At 40.6% G+C, this 19,433-nt stretch overlaps 1 protein-coding gene across 1 annotated transcript in view; it reads right to left on the reverse strand.

Annotated features, from left to right (window-relative positions):
- Window positions 1-19,433, reverse strand: part of CIB2 (calcium and integrin binding family member 2) — a 58,974-nt gene that overhangs the window by 31,641 nt on the left and 7,900 nt on the right. Inside the window, exon 2 of the mRNA XM_067305801.1 lies at window positions 3,118-3,152. The gene's annotated coding sequence lies outside the window, so the exon portion shown is untranslated. The remainder of the gene's footprint in view (window positions 1-3,117; window positions 3,153-19,433) is intronic.

Genomic DNA, 19,433 nt, shown 5'->3' on the forward strand with positions numbered 1-19,433 from the left:
TGCAATTTTTCAAATTAGTAGCAGAAAAAGAAATAACACAGACCACGGATTTCTGCAGAGTTAATTATCCTTGTTAGAGCTGAATTTTAACCTCATCACTGTCTCAAGGAGATTGAATATTTTACTACACAAAGCTGTTTATGCCATTGGAACAATCACATAAATATTACTGTTATTGAATGTTATAGTATAAAATAATTTTAAAGACAATCACCTATTTCCATCATAATCAATAAAACTCTTGAAGATTCTTGAAATTTAAGATAGCACTCTTATAGTACTATCTTACTTATAATACCAGTGGGTGGTTCTACAGTATCCCATTAACTTACAAGCACCCTTAAGGTCGCATGCAGTTGCAGCTTAAATGTTAAACATGAATATTACTCATGTGGCAGGGTCTACTCATCTTCCCCAAAATTAAGCACCTCTGTAAACATTTGTGGAGAATTTACATGGAACTGATTGTTCTTCTCAAAATATTTATTCTCTGCAACAGTGTTATTCAGTATAAATCAGAGGCTAGTAAGTTCCATTAACACAAAGAATTTACTGAGCCATGATGAAACAAACATGAAAAAAAGTTAGAAAAGGCATAGTGTCTTAAATAATTCAATTAAATTATCCTTTGGCCTATCAGCCAAGTCCACCAATGGGTAAAAGCCTGAATTTTCAAAACTGGTATCCAAATACCCCAAATCCAAATCCAGTTCACCACCATTCGGGTGCCAAATTTGTGACAGCCGGGGGATTATTTTTACAAATGCCAAACATCAGAAGGTCCTGGTGATTGCTACTGATATTCAGTGTGTATAACTCTCCTAAAAGTTATACCGAGCAACTCTCAAGATATCCAAAAAGGGAGGATTGCAAAGATATTCATGCAAATCCCACATTCGAACATGCAGTTTTGCACATCCTGTTTTAATGTGCAAAATTTGATTCTGGAAAACATAGAACTCTGGATGCAACATTAAAAAGAACTTAATGATTCTGATCATTTTCTCCTATAGCACTACAAGGGAGAGTGTCACACACAACATTTAAACACGAATTTGGAAATGAACATTTCTTAAAAGAAAAAGAAAGTAAAAGAGTATTTGATTTAGGTGTTGGGTTTGATTCCATTTATTTACTGTGCATCTTATAAACTATAATTGAACAGGTAAGTTTAATTTAGGCCATTTGAATGACTCTCAGTCATTCTAAGCTGGGCTAAGCACAATGTCAGAATAAACATGCACAAAGAAAAAGAAAAAACTTGGAGGAAAAAAGTTCATTGTAAACCCAAATTGATATATGCAACACAAAATGGATTCATTATTCTTACAAAGTAGAGCAAAAACATTTGCAAATTCAGATAATTTTTTCCTGTGATTTTTAGAATGTTTTCAAACATTAATATTATCCTCAATGCCCTGATATCAAATTTCAAAGCGAGTTTTAAATCAGTGTCATGCATCAAGAAAAAACGAAGAATAATTTGATGTATCACAAACAGCACTAGGCATTCTGTGAATCTTTCAGGATGCATGTAAAAGATTGATGACATTTCTGTAGAGCAGTATCACTTCATTTCAAGCAGTTTTTATCTGTTTGTAAGAGTTGCCCACTAGAAACTCTTTCTCTACAAGTATTTTTTATCCGCTGCAACTCAGAAAAAGAGAACATAAGTTGCTTACTCCTCAGTTCATAGCCAGCTTCTGCAGTGCTGTAAATTCCTGTCTGCCTATCATAAAATAACATTTTCTGACTTCATGTCTTTAGAACATCTTTTCTTGAAAGCTGCAGTGTATTTTTCAAAATACATGTACCGCATTCTATCAGTTGCACATGATCATTCAAATTTATGGTTTTGAAATGGTGTTATCCTGATAAGAAAAGGCTGCTTATTCAGATTCGGCAGTTTACTAATTACAATTTCTGGGGAAAAGTTTGATTCCTTCCTTCCTTCCTTTATCAGCCTTAGAATTCCGAGTCCCTTCTCCCCCACACCAATGTAACATTCTTGCCATAAAATTACTCATCTCAGAATTACTTTACACCATAATTTTTAAATTGGGCCTGTACTGTACATGTTCTGGACATCTCATTTGTCCACAAGTTTTTCTCTAAATTTATTTTCTAATGTATGTCTGTAAATGTATTTTCACTCCTTGTAGTGAAATCAATGATTCTTTCAGGCTACTGATTCTAATATTTCCCTGGAGATTACTCCTCATGAGAGAGAAATGACTCCTAAGAGGAAGACAACAGAACCACACTTGATAAATCACCTTCTCTGGAAGGAACCAAATTCTGGGTTAGGTAGAGTTTTCAACATAAGTGGCAAAACAACCCAAACTTCTAACATAAAATCCTTAATTCATAATTATTTCCCTCATAGCAACACTACAAATACAAGTAATTCACTGTTTATAAAGGTTTTTTTTCAATTTTTGTGTTTAAAATGGTTTTTAGAAACATAAAGCAGTTTCTTCAGTTTATCCAGTCCCAACTAGTTTATTTCATAAGCTGTATATCAAGGTAGTCCTGTGAAACAGAAGCAGAGTATCTGCTGATATTTAAAAGACTTAAAAGACGACCAAAGGTCTGTTTTTGTACTGGATGTTAGACTAAATTGTAGCAGTATTTTTTCTATCTATATAATCTACATATCTGAGATTTGGTGGCTATATTACTGAATTTTCACAGGGACATCTTTTATCCACTATCCAACTGTTGAGACAATAAAGGTACAGAAATATCACTGAATCACTTCTGACACCCCACACTACAAACTCTCCATTATTTTGCACCCACATTTGTCTTTCTCAACCAATTGTGATAACAAATTCTGCCACTGTCAAAATCTGTGCTTTAAGCAGAACTAGTCTTACAGCCCTGACAGGACAGATAATGACTATTAATTTTTATTTGAGCTGTATGACTTTTTGTAGGGTACAGTGAACACAAAATGACACCTCTTTACAGTTACATACATCTCGAGTCCAATCTTACACTTGTTCATTCATGCAAAATAACTGGCTTTATTTGGTTTCCTCACATAAGTCGGAAATAGGATTCATATCCCTTCCACACAAATCACGAAGGAAAAAATTAATGTAATTTACTTACCGAAGGATTTCTTTCCGGGTGAAGAATGTGCAATCCTGTTAAAAAAGAAAATGTATTACTATACTGTAGAAATATTAAAAATAACAACAAGAAATTACTTTTTAACCTTTCGGAAGGATACATAATTCCAAACTCAGATCTGGCAGAAAAACTTTAAAGTTGCTATTTATTTATTGTCTATTTTTGGCTCAGAAAATATATGCTAGAAAAAATTGAAATGCAAAGTCTCCTAAGGACAGGATTATCAGGAAAAAAATATATTGGTAGGGTGGAAGTTCAGGAGAAAAAAAAAAAATCCAGTTTGCTGTAATACTTCTCTGCCATGGGATGACCAGAACAGAAAAGAAACTAAAACCAGAAGCAAGTTATAGGCCAAAACCTTAAATAAATGGATCTAGAAAGCTATAAAAAAATGAATAGATGCAGAAAACTACCTTCGAACTTGGAATATTCTCCTTATAAACAGATACAACTGTTTTAATAATAGCAGCTAAGCAGTTATTTGTTAGTCATTAACTCTCTATACTATCAACTACTTTGCACTACGGTCACTTTAGTCTAGGCTGCAAACTCTCATGCGTTAGGACCAGTACAAACCTGGATAAAAGTACAGCTCCTGCTCCAAACAGTATGTGAATTATTCAGCTTTTGCTGTCATATCATAGAATTTGAAATAATTTACTGAAATGCAAAGAAGAAATAGATGAATGTGAAAGAAAAGCTTGTAAACATTCACTTGCATTCTGAATGGCTCTGAGGTTTGACTGCATTTACACTGTTTTAATTCACTCTTTTGATAATCTGGATTTTGCTAGGAAAATGACACTTCACAAAAGAAGAATATGGGCAGTGGAATACTTCACACTTTGCGTATTTCTACCTCACTCACAAAACAAGTTGTACTGTTGTGAGGAATGGTAAGAAGTCACACCCCATTAATGGAAATACCCCCTGATCACCACTATCTTATCTAACATATATTAAGGGCAAATTCTACCCTGCATCCCACAACTAGAAACACTCTGGTAGCAATGTAATATTGGGTGATCAGTTTAGAACAGAGTTCAGGCCATAAATTCAGAGAATATGCATCTTGTCATACAGCTAGTGGCTGATGAGGGTATATAGGCAACACAGGATGGCATTGGGGCCAAAACACAAAATTCTTGCTGATTATCCACTTCTCTCATAGGCCTAGATGACAAGGCAAGGCATCAGCCTAAGAATTAAGCCCATACCTTTTAAATATACTTACATTAAAGGATAAAAAGTATCATACTTTTAAAATCAGCTAGTGGCAAGATAACATCTGACTCAAGTGATACTTATAGCACATAAAGCTAGTATGACTCCCCCAGCCCTGCTCTTCAGCCAGCTAGTGAAAAAGCATTTCATTCCTATAGGCTGAGAATCATTCTGGCTAAATGCCCTCTTCTTCCAGGGGAGGGGAAAGCAAATGATCACAGCTGGCTGAAGCAGTCAAGCAGCTTGTCTCAGGTATCCAAGTACACTATCAAACCTGCATGGTATCAATTATTGAGTCTGCTTGCTCTCCTCCACATAAAGTGGTAGGAGAAGCAGCTCTTCCCCCAGTGTATTGGGGAGCAGAATAGTGCTACAAGGCACAGTTGGAAGGCACCTTGGGAGCTGCTGACAGTGATGTCACCTTGTCTGGAACTGCACAAAGTGAAACAGGAGCCAGCTGGTTACGTCTTCATTAATTCCAGCACGTTCAACACTTAACGGTCAAACTGTCACCTAAGGATGCTTCATTTACTAACGAAAGGCAGGGGCACTCTCACAAATAATTGTGATGCTCTCAGTAGCAATCATCGCAATCATCCTGTAATTATACAGGCTTGAGAAAACAGCAGACACTGTTACTTAACTAGAAAGCTTGTGAATCCTTTCCGAACATTGTTACTGACTGCAGTATTTCAATTATGCCTGCCAATTGCTTGGAACGGTACGTAAGGGAGGAGGGGTGCCAAAAAATTGACAGTGGTTTCACAGACCATTTGCAGAGATCTTAAAGCTACCCATGGTCAGAGCACCACAAATTATGTAACAGTGACATAGTCTATCCTCTTGACCGAAGGCAAGATCATACATACCACCTAAGAAATGCTTTGCCAGTAAGAAGCCTGTCAGATCCTGAATGGCAAATGTAAAAGCCATGGCTCCATGCTACCTCTGAAAGGGAAGTCCAGCCATCTCTCTTGCCCTGGCTTCTTATTTCTGCCTCTTCCTTTATGCTGACTTCATGCAGACAAGTAGTACAACTGCATCAGAGAACTCTGGCTGAAAACTAACCTAACAGAAAAGGATTTATTTTCAGCTTGGACCAGCTCCTTTTTGTGGCTTAGCATATTGCCTCAGTAATGCTAGTGCTGGTAAAAAAGAAGAAGCTAAAACAACTATCTACTGATGGCAGGAAAGAGGTGTAGGACTGCCCTTTTTGTTGGAAGCACAGCCATAAGTTGGATTAAAGTCACCATGGAACAAGGGTCTAAATAACATCATTACATTTTGTAGTTGCTGGAACTCTAGCAATTTAATTCCGATTTAATTAAAGACTTTTGGCCAGAGAAACTCGGAGGTGAATCATCCAATTTTCTTCTAGCAACTTCATTTATACAGAAAATGCAAAATGATGGACAATAAATAGTAAACTAACATGTTAGATTAGCTCTTCCATTGGGAAAGGTGAAATGGGTCCTGAAAAGCATCTGTGGTTTATGCATACGATGCCATTGATCTTCCTTCAAGCCAGAAATTCAAATTTAACAGAAGGATATACGAGTTTACTACAAACTTAAAAAGCAACCTGTCTGTTCTGCTTGGTTATCAAAGCTGCTGGGAATCCTGCCAGAAAAGCAGAGGCTAAATATTCAACAAACATATCTTGCCATAGTTTTCAAAATTTGTACCAATTCCAGATTTCTGGCAAAAATTTATCCTGAGAATTGTGGCTTTTGATTTCTAATGCCATACAATGGCCTGAAAAAACTATGCTAATTGGAGACCCCCTGTAGATTTTAGGCTATTTAGAATCAAGGCCTTGCCTTGAAAGGTCACCTACTCCAGCCCCTGAGAAAATACACATGCACCTTTTCTAAGATCAACTATCCCACTCAGTCTGTCTTTGTTCCCTTAATAATCAGGTTAATTAGAGGCCTGGCAAAAAGGATCATTGATGCCTTTTGGAGGTAAGATGTCACTTAAACAAGGCTGCAAGTATCTTCCTTATGTCTACCAAAGATAGTGAATATAATAAAGCAAAAAATTTCTCATTGATTTCAGTGAGATTATGAACTCGTATAATGGGCTTGATTCTCAAATTTGGCACTTAGGGAGCTTAACTGGTTCTCCTCCTTGAAACTATTTTGTAGCAAAGAGAAGAAAGTTGGACAACTGGTGCTCTTAGGTTCTATGCAAGGTTTTGCTCTTGGGGGTTTGTATGACCTTCTGCAAGTCACCCAACATTGCTTGTAAAGCAGGGTTAATGGTCTCTGCTCTTAAAATGCACTTTATAAAACAGCACAACATACAGGCTGCTGGAAGTGTTTTGTAAAACCAGAGGTGGTAACAGCTTTTTTCTTTGAGCTGCTATATGAAGTAAATGCAGTTTAGGACAAAAGAGTAACAGACTGAAACATCACGGTCTACTACCTCTTCCACTAGTCCATAAGGCTTTGTTGAAACCTCCTGGATGGGTTCTGTTTGATGTTTAGTTCCATAGGGATTTGAATGAAAAAACAGGAATAGAGATAACTGTGCTAAGAATGCTGATACTCAATTTTACAGAAACATTAAGTGTACATACATAGCGTAACATGAGGTATGATTCCAGACTGAAATCACACTGCAATCTGTTCTGTGGGATCCACCGCCAATACTAGAGTGCAGCGCGCAGTTTATGAATGGCAGCAGAGTCCACTGAATGAACCATTGTCACTTACCAGTTTCAGGGGCAAATATTGTCATGCATAAAGCACAGTTTTCAAATAAAACCAACTTCAGGTACATAAAGGAAATACTTCTATGCAGAAAGCAAGAGAAGAAAAACTGGAGGCCAGATGAAATAACGCGAAAATGGCAATTACACTAAAGCATCAAGTGCTCAAAACCATTGCAAAATAATATTATATCCATTAAATGCATATTACTCCTCTAAGGCAATACATGTACAATTCTGTTTTTTATATGGTATAGTTTCATAAGGGCAGGTTTGTTCTGATCCTGCAACAGCTGCATCAAAAAGTTTTATAAATAAGAAAATAATGCAAAACAGTCCTAGCAATAAGAAATCATTCCAAATTAGAGAAACAGCCTCAAACAAGAAACAGCAAGCCACAGATAAAGCAAACCTATGACTAGCAGGAATTCTGACACTGCCCTCAGTGCAAGACAGACTAGACCTTTATAGCTATCTTACGGAGCAGCTTCTAAAAAAATGAGAAGTACTGAATACTGCAACATTTTAAACATTAACAACATTGGAACAAATTATTTCAGAGGTTTCACTTGTAAAATCACAAATGATCTTTTGCATAGTGCCAAAAGGTACACAATGTGTATAAAAATACTTAATGAAAACATCATAAAAACATCATCCCATGAAGCAATCAAAATCTGTCCAAGTTAAAAGGTACTGCACAGATGCAAGAGTTTTAATATGTAAGATCTATTATTAATTTTATCCTCACCTGGTAAGATTTTACAAATGCAATACTTTTTTGTGGATTCAAGTGAACATCAAATATTATACTAATGTACAAAGTTGCCATGCAAATAAGATTGGTATAGAGCTGTTGTGCAAGACTTAAGCTAACACAGCTCTGAATCAGCAAGATATTTATGTATTTTCATCACTGTAAATACATAGGTGTTAACTTGAAATCAGTGAGACTAAGCTGTAACTGCACAAGAGCTTTGCTGAATCCAGATTCAAACCAAGAAAAAAAAAATCCTGTCAGAATGAATATCTGCCTTAATAATAGTACTGTTATATAGACTTTTATCTTAAAAAAATGCTGGTTGTATCAGACACTAAGAATATCAATGGAGATTTTAACATTCAGGCTTTATTTGCAGGCATATATATTTTAGAACTACACCCAGAACCACTAAAATCCCCACTGAGTTTCAGTAGACAAAATCTGCAGGTATAAGAAACAGTTTATATTTATATTGGGATATGGAATGAGAACAGCTAAGACTTTAACAAGGACCAAGGAAGAAGTAAACTGCTGATGAATCTAATTTTGCTCAATATATACATCAAATGGTAACACGAAACCAGAATCAGACTACAGGATAATCTCAAAACCTTGTTCCATTATTACGCTACTTAAAGCTTGCACATTAACAGCAATGTTCTATCAAACCGAAAAGTACTTTTTATAAATGATCCTGGAGGACCTGCGATGAATACACTTTTTATACTCCTGACCCCAAAGATCCTGATTAAGTCAAGTAAATTTTTTTAAAATCAAAAGATAGCTTAATGACCTAGTTTTACCTTATAAATGACATTTCTTGACAGATCATAATGTAACTTATTTCATCTGGTTTTGCATGTTTCTCCTGGGATATATTTTAACTCACTGACTAGGATTTTAGTAAAAAGAAAAAAGTTAACTCTGTAATAGAAAAATCAGTTGTTATTTCATATTACTATTAATCATAATATTACTTAGAAGACAGCCAGGGTAAACAACAGTTTGTTTGGGGCTGTACTAAATAATTTACAGTATATAATCCCAGTAATAAACAATTACAGAAAGCATAGGCATGCAATGAAAACACTAGTATCTGATATAAAATATTTGTGCCCCAAATTCTGAGTTGCATGTCTATGAAGGAAAAAAATTAGAATGAAATGAGAATCAAATTCAGACCACCTATCCAAGTAACCCCAGTGAAAACAGTGAGATTGCTTGCATGGTAAGGTAGTTTGCCCATACCACAAGCACAGCTTTTGTGCATTTCCTAATCATAAAGATGTTTCTCACTGAGAAATGCAGTGCACTGAGGCCAATACATGGTCCTGCTATTGTTTTACTATATGCCTTTATTCTTTACTGCTCCAAGTAGCTTTACACAGCATTATTCAACAAACTAAAAATCCTGTTCTTCTTTTCTCATTATGGAACTTGGCATCCAAAACTTGCAGAGAACTTTTAAAAGCTTACTTTTAAAATATTCTTTGATTCTAATGAAATACATCTTTCTTGCAGATTAATATTTACCATTTCCCTATTCAGACCTTACAGATTTTGCATTTTATGTTTAAAAAACAAACCAAAAAACAGTCAAGTACTCCAAGGACATGAAAAGAGAAATCCCTGATAGAATTAATTTTCTTACAAGGTTAACCTTTTAAATGAAGTGAAAACTAGTGAGGAAACCAATTTTTGCAAAAGCCTACCTCTTTTAAATTTCCAAAACATTTCACTAAACTTATGAGAATTTAAAGAACTGATAACTAGAACACTACCTTAACAGTTGTCAGATGATAAGACAAGGTGTAAGGCGATTTGCAGCTTTACAGTCTTTCTTTAGTTAGCTTGCTTTTACCTATTCCAAATAAAAAAAAAACTACGAGAGGTTTAATATCATCCAGTCTTACTATGTGTCTCTCTCACAAACAGTTTCAACTAGCTACCCATCACCAGTCTTAACAAAGACTCTTTAATACACTCATATACTTAAGAATGTTGAGGTCATCCTGTGGACGGCCAAATTTATAATTATTGCATTTAAATGCAAACGTTCAGCAAGAAGAGCAACTTGTCAATATGACAGTTGTGTATATAAAAAGTTTATATATGGACATTCCAGAAAAGTTTAGACAAATCAAGTATTTTATTTCATTAATATTGCATCAATGATCAGAGGTGAATGTATATTAGCTCCTCATGTAGATAATTTTTCTGCAGTTTAATCTTTACTCTTGAAAACTAAAGCTATTTACACAGGATTTTACCATATTTTAAGCACATTAACTTCTCACTTTTCCACCTTCTGTTTACCTGTCCCAAGTGTCCCCTTTGTAACAAACTCTTGAAACATCTTCTATAAAAAATAGAGACTTCTCTGCTAAAGTAGCATTCAGGTGCTATAAGGCCAGAGCAATTTGTGTTAAAAGTCAACAACAGCAAAAATTACAAGCAGGTATACAGTGGCCATAAATATACTTAAGGAAATTAGAAGAAGTCTAACCATCAGAAGAGTGAGTTTTTGAACAACTTTCTAATAATAGCTGTAATAATAGCTGTGGGGAGCCAAAAAAAAGAGTCTAGTTTATAAACAAGATTAAATTGACTGTTTTGCCTGTGCCATACTGATACTACAGACTCAATAATCCTGGGAATTATTGCAAGGAATACAGTACCAACTTGTATACATACAGATTCATAAAAAGTTGCCTAGCTCTCATATGGAAAAAAAAAAGGACTAAGCAAAGCTCCATTTTAAAAGCAATTAAAAACCACATGTGTACCTGTCTGCATATGGGGGTACTGATGTGCACAACAGATGGTTACAAAGTGGTCCCTCATACACTGTATTTTATTTTGATTCACAGGTCCAGAGTTCAGAGGACCTGGCAACCTAGCTTTCCCAGGCACCTCCAAAAATCCCAACTACTCTTTCAAGAAATGAAAAACTTGTATTTCAAAAATTATGGGTCCATTATGCCATGTTCCCCTTTTCTGTTGTGAAAGAATTCCACAAGTGAGAAAACAGCAGATAAGAGAGTGGATTCAAAGTCACACAGCACTGTGCATTACTGCAGCAACAGGGAAGGGTGAGATGCTTCCCCCTAGAAGGCAGTGGAGAGGCATGAGCTCTCTGTGGCTGCCAGTGGCTGGCTATAGTGGTAATCCCAGCATTTTGATGTTTAAGATCCAAGAGGTATGCAGTAACTATTGGATCAGAAATAAATCATCAAAATACAGACCTTATCTGGCTGTTTACAGCATGATGCTAATGTTCCTTCCTGACAAATTCTGGAGGTTATTGTCCTGAAACATGTAATTTCGTTGTACTTATCATACATTACAGATGTTACTGCTCATCAAAAATCATCTAGCACTTGAAAATTCCAGCTATACTAATGAACTACATGTCCTCCTGTAACAGAGAAATCCCCTGGCCTGACTCAATCCACTAGGCCTAACTCCTGCAAGGCTTTGAGATCAATTACCCAGCATTATGAAAGGCAGGGGCTGCAAAAGCCATTAGAGGAAGGCAATTTCTAGATGAAGAATAGTGAATTAGGGATGACATTTCAGCTCTTGCATTTGCCAGTTTATGTCAAGAAGATAACATTAATTACATTTGGATTTTGTTTTGTTTCACTGCAGTTGGGTCTCTGTTCTGTGTTCACTTTTATTGGTAGTGGGAAGACAGACATTTGGTGTTTTACAGATCTTTGATTTCCCTCTTGCCTACCCAGCAGGGATGTAAATATAGTTTTTTTGAAACTTGGCTACAAAATATATTACTGTGACAGGCTGCTGGTTAGGTTGAAATGAGTGACAGAGTGGAAATTAAAGCACCACCATCTTTATATTTCCTATAATGACCACAAGAACAAGAATGCATATATCCCTGATATTAACAGAAGTAGAAATTTAATAAGAACACTTAATTTCTGCCTTGTTTTCACCATGGGATAACACTTTAAGCCCATATCCCTAGCCTGGCTCTATACAGCTAAATTTCTATGCCTGTGAAAAGTACAGGTTAGTAATAATTCCAAGGAGGATTTGTACTTAAGATCATATTTTCTACTTCAAGGGCTTGACTCAAAGCTCATGAAGGTAAACAAAGTTATTTACTTCTGTGTGCACTGGATCTGTCTCTTGGTTATCATGAGATAAACTAAATGTTGATTTCCTGTACTGTTAATTCTGTCTATGTTTATCACTTTATTTAAAAGAAGAGAGCAATGCAGCCAGCACTGTCTGCATCTCATAATAGGTATTCGACTTCCTCCTTCTTTAGCTTTCTTCCCTTTGATATATTGTCTCACCGTATTGTCAGAAACTTATTCAAGACGCTCATGGTGCAGATAGCTCCCTGCAATCCATTTCAGTAAGATTTGCAGTGTGCTGAAACACTAATGAAAACTCGAAAATATTAATTTTGAGGGTTATGAAAAATTCAATTGATATGATGTGAAGGAAATAAAGAAGTACAAATAAGCTTGCCCTGCACCTAAAATACTTATTTCTTCTGCTGAGGTAAGAAAAACTATTACCCAAGAGTGGGTGCAAGCATGAAGGTACCTATTTCGGAATTACATGAAACATTTCTCTGACTCATCCTCAGGACATGTGAAACTAGATGTGTCCTTTTTTTCTATTGATAGCAAAGGCATCAGGGACAGAAAAATGAGGTTATTAATACACTTTCTTCTTTCCAAAGTGCTCAGTACAAAGATCCTGCCAAAAAATCGTATTTTTCAAGCTGGTCACAGACTTCAACCTGTTTCCTAGTCCACACATCAAGGATTTGACTCCTTTCTTTGTACACAGAGAAAAGAATTTGATGGAATGTATTCAACAATCCAGTTCTATAATACAATTACAATTGTTGGGAATTGACAGTAGAATATATATGTGGAAGTTGCTAAGGAAGGTTTTGTTTATATTTGAAAAAACAAAACTAAACAAAAAAACACGAACATGTTTAGATTGCTCCTTTCCTCCCATAATGCAAACTAAGATATCTTACCTGGTAGGCATCTAGCTGTTCATCAGTAAATATTGTTTGCTTATTACCCATCTTAAATGAGGAATTCTTCCTCTATGCAAATGCATCCCATTGGAAGTTGCTGGATTCCTCTGTACTGCAGGCATTTAGAGCATGTATACTCCGTGAATGTGCTGAAAAAATCCCAAAGACTGCATTGAACTGCTTTTGACTGCACCTGTCCAATGAGGAAGGAAGCAGTATTGGGGAATCTTTGCAAAGGCTGGACTTGAGTGTGCCAGGAAGGAAAGCGTTAAAATCGCAAGCAGGTATCGCCTAGAAACAGTGTAGCCATTCTCCCCCTCTTTCCTTTGTTTCTCTAAGAGGCATACAGAGCTTTTAGAACAAAAAGGAGTAGCCAGTACCAGAAGAAACCAGCTCTCTACTGCCTCAATGTCTCACTCGCTTGATCACCCTGTGACTTCAGGGCACTCCCTCTGGGCACCTTCACATTTTAGAGAAGCTTTGCGTCACCAGACGGCGCTCGCTAGCGCAGTCGTATTCCAGCAGACACGCGCACACACACACACATGCAAATCGGGAAATTAGAAGAGTGGGCTGGCAGAGGTAATGTTTCTGCAGTCGGTCTCCCCACAGACAAAAGTACATCCTGGTCAGTCCTTGGACCTGACCCGCAGCACATGCCAAGACTAAATATAGCTGGATGGAGGCTGAAAGTGGCCAGAGCATCCCCACAACACTACGTGGTGCTGCAGGGGCTTCACAGTAAATGCTCACATCTACACTGTGGCTACATCCAGCCCCAGCTATCTAGGATGTCAGTTCACTGATATCACAGATATCAGTATCACGCTCTCGGATCTACCAGCGAATGTGAGTATTCCCTCTCACATTTCATAAAAAAACAACAAAAAAAAAAACCAGAAAGACTAAATTAAGTAGTTTAAATGCAAGATAATCTAACCGATTTCAACTCAGACAAGCACATCTGGAAAGAAAAAAAAAATGTTACCACAGACTAAAGCAAAGGTACAGAAAGTACCACTAGAGGGCTCACAGTTTTTAAAGTAATACCACCCAATTTTTGTATTTCCAGAAAAATTAAAAAAAAAAACAAAAAAACAGAGCATGAGAGAGAGAGATGGAGGCAGACAGACAGAACAAATGAACTCAGACACAAAACCATATTATTCAATATTTGCAGGAGGAAGAGCTCTTATAGCAACAGTAGGAAGAAGGCTGGGTGAGCAAGGGAGGGAATAAGGAGGAAAGACCTGTTGCTTTTGACTGTTCATTTCCTATTTACACGTACATAGCAAGGAGAGAGGGCTTACAAATATTTAATAAAATCCCCACTTTCTTTACCTACAGATCTGCCAGTGGTCATTATTTCACAGAATCACAGAATCACAGAATCACTGAGGTTGGAAGGGACCTCTGGAGATCATCTAGTCCAACCCCCCTGCTCCACCAGGGTCACCTAGAGCACATTGCACAGGATTGCATCCAGGCGGCTTTTGAATATCTCCAGAGAAGGAGACTCCACCACCTCTCGGGGCAACCTGTTCCAGTGCTCTGTCACCCTCACAGTGAAAAAGTTTTTCCTCATGTTAAGATGGAAGTGTCTGTGTTTCAGTTTGTGCCCATTGCCTCGCGTCCTGTCGCTCGGCACCACTGAAAAGAGTCTGGCCCCATCCTCTCGACACCCTCCCTTCAGATACTTGTACACATTGATAAGATCTCCTCTCAGCCTTCTCTTCTCCAAGCTAAACAGGCCAAGCTCTCTCAGCCTTTCCTCATAAGAGAGATGCTCCAGTCCCCTAATCATCTTTGTGGCCCTTCGCTGGACTTGCTCCAGTAGTGCCACATCCCTCTTGTACTGGGGAGCCCAGAACTGGACGCAGTACTCCAGATGTGGCCTCACCAGGGCTGAGTAGAGGGGGAGAATCACTTCCCTCGACCTGCTGGCAACACTCTTTCTGATGCAGCCCAGGATACCATTGGCCTTCTTGGCCACAAGGGCACATTGCTGCCTCATACTTAACTTGGTGTCCACCAGCACTCCCAGGTCCTTCTCAGCAGAGCTGCTTTCCAGCAGGTCAACCCCCAGCCTGTACTGGTGCATGGGGTTATTCCTCCCCAGGTGCAGGACCCTGCACTTCCCTTTGTTGAATTTCATGAGGTTCCTCTCCTCCCACCTCTCCAGCCTGTCCAAGTCTCTTTGAATGGCAGCACAGCCCTCTGGCGTATCGGCCACTCCTCCCAGTTTTGTATCGTCAGCAAACTTGCTGAGTGTGCACTCTGTGCCTTCATCCAGGTCATTGATGAAGAAGTTGAACAAGACTGGACCCAGTACTGACCCCTGGGGGACACCGCTAGCTACAGGCCTCCAACTAGACTCTGTACCACTGAGCACAACTCTCTGAGCTCTGCCATTCAGCCAGTTCTCAATCCACCTCACTGTCCACTCATCTAACCCACACTTCCCGAGCTTGTCTATGAGGATGCTATGGGAGACAGTGTCAAAAGCCTTGCTGAAGTCTAGGTAGACAACATCCACTGCTCTCCCCTCATCTACCCAGCCAGTCATTCCATCATAGAAGGCTATCAGATTGGTTAGGCATGATTTCCCCTTGGTGAAGCCATGCTGACTACTCCTGATCACCTTCTTTTCCTCCACATGCGTGGAGATGGCTTCCAGGATGAGCTGCTCCATCACCTTTCCAGGGATGGAGGTGAGGCTGACTGGCCTGTAGTTCCCTGGGTCCTCCTTCTTGCCCTTTTTGAAGACTGGGGTGACATTGGCTTTCTTCCAGTCCTCAGGTACCTCTCCTGTTCTCCATGACCTTTCAAAGATGATGGAGAGTGGCTTAGCAATAACATCCGCCAGCTCCCTCAGCACTCGTGGGTGCATCCCATCAGGGCCCATGGATTTGTGGGTGTCAAGTTTGCTTAAATGATCTCTAACCCACTCCTCCTCCACCAAGGGAAAGTCTTCCTCTCTCCAGACTTTCTCTCTTGCCTCCAGGGTCTGGGGCTCCTGAGGGCTGGCCTGAGCAGTAAAGACTGAAGCAAAGAAGGCATTCAGTAACTCTGCCTTCTCTGCATCCTTCGTCACCAGGGCACCCACCCCATTCAGCAAAGGGCCCACATTTTCCCTAGTCTTCCTCTTGCTGCTGATGTATTTGAAGAAGCCCTTCTTGTTGTCCTTGACATCTCTAGCCAGATTTAATTCCAAACGGGCCTTAGCCTTCCTCGTCGCATCCCTGCATACTCTGACAACATTCCTATATTCCTCCCAAGTGGCCTGTCCCCCTTTCCACTTTCTGTAGACTTCCTTCTTCTGGTTGAGTTTTGCCAGGAGCTCCTTGCTCATCCATGCAGGTCTCCTGCCTCCTTTGCTTGACTTCTTACTCATAGGGATGCACCGCTCTTGAGCCTGGAGGAAGTGATGTTTGAATATTAACCAACTCTCTTGAACACTCCTTCCTTCCAGGGCCCTCACCCATGGGATTCCTCCAAGTAGGTCCCTGAAGAGGCCAAAGTTTGCTCTCCTGAAGTCCAGGGTTGCGATCCTACTTGGTGCCCTGCTGCCTCCTCGCAGGATCCTGAACTCCACCATCTCATGGTCACTGCAGCCAAGGCAGCCCCCAACCTTCACATCTTCCACCAGTCCTTCTTTGTTTGTTAGTACGAGGTCCAGCAGCACACCTCTCCTTGTTGGCTCCTCCACCACCTGGGTCAAGAAGTTGTCACCAATGCTCTGCAGGAATCTCCAGGACTGTTTGTGCCTAGCTGTGTTGTCTTTCCAGCAGATATCGGGGTGGTTGAAGTCCCCCATGAGAACCAGGGCCTGGGATTGTGAGGCTACTTCCAGCTGTCTGTAGAAGGCCTCATCCACTTTCTCATCCTGATCAGGTGGCCTGTAGTAAACACCCACAACAGTGTCACCTCTATTAGCCTGCCCTTTGATCCTTACCCATAAGCTCTCGACTCGCTCTTCATCCACCCCTAGGCACAGCTCAATACATTCCAGTTGCTCTCTCACATAAAGAGCAACTCCACCACCTCGCTTTCCTGGCCTGTCTTTCCTAAAAAGTACGTAGCCATCCATGACAGCACTCCAGTCATGCGAGCTATCCCACCATGTCTCTGTAATGGCAATGAGATCATGGCCCTGCGACCGCACACACATCTCTAGTTCTTCCTGTTTGTTCCCCAAGCTGCGTGCATTGGTGTACAGGCATTTCAGGGAGGTGATCGAGCATGCAGGTTTCCCAGGAGGGATACAAGAGGGTCCTCCACAGCCACATCCCATGCGCACTTCCCTGGCTGCATTCACCTGTTGGAGGCATCCTGACTTGAGCAGTCTTTTGCCAACTACCCTGTCACTATAACTCTCCCCTTCCCCCATCTTTCCTAGTTTAAAGCCCTCCTTACCAGGTTGGCCAACCTGTTGGCAAAGACCTGCGTGCCCCGCCTCGTGAGGTGGATCCCATCTCTCGCCATCAGTTGTCGATCTTCAAACAGGGTCCCATGGTCGTAGAAACCAAAACCCTGTTGCCAACACCAGCGGCGCAGCCAGTCGTTAACCTGGAAAGTCCGTCTCCTCCTCCTCTCATCCATCCCCCTCACTGGCAGGATTGAGGAGAAGATGACCTGGGCTCCCAGACCCTTGACCACCATCCCCAGAGCTCTGAAATCCTGCTTGATGGTCTCCAGTTTGCCCTTGGTGTCATTGGCGCCCACATGGAAGAGCAGCAGTGGGTAATAGTCCGAAGAATGGACGAGCCTTGGCAGTCTTTGCATGACATCTCTCACACGAGCCCCCGGCAGGCCACAAACCTCTCTAGACAAGAGGTCAGGTCGGCAGATAGATGCCTCCGTCCCCTGTAGCAGGGAGTCCCCCACAACAATCACCCGCCGCTTTTTCCGGGTGTTCCGGTAGGGCACAGGGTCTGTTGTCCCGGTTACTTCCCTGGCAGCCATGCCCATCTCCTCCTCATCCTGGAGGGCACTAAACCTGTTCTTCAGCTTCAGGTCTTCAGGAGGAATAGGAGCCTTTCTCCTCCCACGAGCAGTGACCAGTTTCCAGCCTTCTTCTATGATGTTATGATGTACCATTTCACACAGCACAGAGCCCTCTGGCAACTCCACTGCTGCAGGGGGTTGGGACACCCGAAGCTGCACAGTCTCCGAGAATACCCTGTCTATCTCTTGCTCTGCTTCTCGGATGCTGCGCAGCCTACTGACCTCCTCCCGTAACTCCCTTACCTGACGACACAACTCGTCAACAGCAGCCCACCTCCTGCAGGAGAGCTGGCTGCCAGCCCAGGCCTCCCGGAGAGGCCCCAAGCACTCCCTGCAGCCTGAGACCTGTAGAGCTGCATCTACTGTCAGAGGGCCAGTCTGGGTCCAAGCCTCTGACACAGCAACTCCAGCAGCCGCTGGGGAACGTGCTGTGCGGCGTGTCACGACCATATTGGGGAAGTGTACACCGCAGGGAACAGAAATGAAGGTCCCTTCGCACGTCCCTTCGCGCGCCCTTCTGCGCGAACTGCTGCGCAAACTGCTGCCTCTGTTCGCTGCGCTCTGGGAGCTGCGCTCTAGGCCTGGCTCTTATATAGGCCTCTCCCTAGCACTGACTCACAGGGTGCTTGACCGCCCAATCAAGGGCCACTGGGATCAAAGGCCCCAACCCCCTCTGGTCAGGGGCAACCCAGAGAGCTCGTTAGCAGCAGCCACTCCTAGCTGGAGCTTTTCCCACGAGCTTTTCCCAGGAGAAGTCAAGGCCTCCTGCAGTTGTCCTTGCCTAGCTTCCCCTTTCCTGTTCACAGCGATCACCTTCTAGGTCCTCGGGGGTCCTCAGAAAGCCCACAACTTCCACAAGATCCTCAAGTTCTAGTCAGAGCCCAACCACTGCTGCGCAAACTGCTGCGTCTGTTCGCTGCCTCTGTTAGCTGCACTCATTTTCCTCATTAAGTTGGTACGTTTAATAAAAAACATGCAGATAATTATCTTCTGCTTCCCCCTACAGCTTCTAATCATCCTAACTTGGTAATAGCATTGGATAATATGAGTTGAATTTGCCTTGACACATAACAACAAAGAACAAACATTTAACAGTAGCACTGAAAGTAAATGTGTTGGACGTGCAGTAAAAATACGCTATGAAGTGCTAAACCATACAATGTTCTAAGAGACATTTTATTTAGACTGTAGCATTTAGAAATACAGATCAGATTAAATGCAAACCAGTACTGCCTTGTGCTGCAAAAACACAATGTACTACCTCATTTACGAAATAAATAGTTTGAGAATGCATTCAACAGGGCTTATTAGTGATAAGCAAATATCAGAAATTTAACAGTGAAATGAATAGATAATACTAATAGAACATATTTACACTATTTCAAAACATGAAGGAAAAAGCTAGAGTAATAAGGATAATACAAACTCAGAATGACCTACCATCAGATGAAGAGAGAAACAAATATCTACTCAAATATCAGACAGTTGAATCCACTGTTTGTTATGTGGCCAAACTGACCTCTGTTTTTCCAGCCACTAGTGCTTTTTATTTTTTTTCC

Source organism: Apteryx mantelli, chromosome 15, assembly GCF_036417845.1.
Source record: "Apteryx mantelli isolate bAptMan1 chromosome 15, bAptMan1.hap1, whole genome shotgun sequence".
Lineage (NCBI taxonomy): Eukaryota > Metazoa > Chordata > Aves > Apterygiformes > Apterygidae > Apteryx > Apteryx mantelli.